The sequence below is a fragment of the Callorhinus ursinus genome, unplaced genomic scaffold (genome assembly GCF_003265705.2).
Source record: "Callorhinus ursinus isolate GAN/ISIS: 27379988/994484 unplaced genomic scaffold, GSC_fseal_2.0 scaffold19, whole genome shotgun sequence".
Lineage (NCBI taxonomy): Eukaryota > Metazoa > Chordata > Mammalia > Carnivora > Otariidae > Callorhinus > Callorhinus ursinus.
In genome coordinates, this window is record NW_027397081.1 from 18,877,358 (window position 1) to 18,878,425 (window position 1,068).

The 1,068-nt window shown below is 58.3% G+C and overlaps 1 protein-coding gene across 9 annotated transcripts in view; it reads left to right on the plus strand.

The window, feature by feature from the left end:
* Positions 1-676: 676 nt before the first annotated feature.
* Positions 677-1,068, plus strand: part of JHY (junctional cadherin complex regulator) — a 55,171-nt gene continuing 54,779 nt past the window's right edge. For 7 of the 9 annotated variants that reach the window (XM_025893327.2, XM_073903870.1, XM_073903869.1 and 4 more), the window contains exon 1: positions 681-786. The gene's annotated coding sequence lies outside the window, so the exon portion shown is untranslated. Of the gene's footprint in view, positions 787-1,068 lie in introns of all 9 variants that reach the window. The other 2 variants (XM_025893329.2, XM_073903871.1) reach the window with 2 other exon arrangements.

Here is a 1,068-nt window from a genome sequence, read left to right on the forward strand (position 1 = left end):
TTCAGTTATTTTCAGTTGGGTGCATAAGTTTAGGGGCTAGACACCTAAAAGTGAAATTGCTGAATCATAGGATATATATATATATCCCAGCTAACCTCGAACCATTTGCCAAAGTGGCTGCGCCACTTCACATTCCCCTCTGTAGCACATGAGGGTTCTTTGCCTCGCATCCTCCTCTACCCTGGGCACACTCAGATATTTTGACTTCTGCCCATCTGGTGAGTAAGGAGTCACAGATACCCACTATGGTTTTAATTTGCCCTCTTCTGATTATTAATGAATTAAGCAAATTCAATCAAAAACACATATTTATCCGCCATTTGGATTTCTTTTGTAATATTCCTGTCCAAGTCATTTACCCGTTCTTTCACTGAATTTTCTTTCTTGATTGGTAGGAGTCCTTTGCCTACCCTAGCAGTATTTGTCGCAAGTATCTCCTCCCACTCAGTGGCCTGCCTTTCCTTGTTTTCCAAAGATGGGAAGTCAGGGTGGCCCTACAGCAGCCTGGCCCAGAGTTCCCCGTCCTCGAACTGTCATCACAACCAGTCCCACCCCCTCCGCGGGGCAGGAAACGCCTCCGCGCTGGCCCCGCCCCCTGAGCGGAGCCCCGGGCACGCTCTGTTGGCCACGGTCTCCAAGGCAGCACCTGCCGCGCGGGCGGGGCGTGGCGGGGCGGGGCGGCAGGAGGGAGGTCGGGCGGTGGCGGCTCGGGACGATGCGGGCTGCAGGGGTCGTGGTCGCCGAGGAGCACTGGGCAGGTGACAGGCGGTTGCCTCCTGAACGAGGGTGCGCGCGCCGGGGGAGGGAAATGGGAAGGACTGGGACTGGGGGTGGGGACAGGAGGAAACTGGATCAGGACCAGGAGAACCCCAACGAGCCCGCGCCGGACAGCATTTGGGGCCCGGGCAGGAAGGGGGTACCGTGGCAAGGCAGGGACGAGGGCCCAGGAACTGGCACCTGGAGAGGCTTTAGTGCCCAGACTCCCAGAGCAGCCCTGTCCTCTGTTGATAAAGACCCGCCCAGGGCACCAGACGCCCTCCCCCCCCCCCCCCCCCCCCCCCCCCCCCC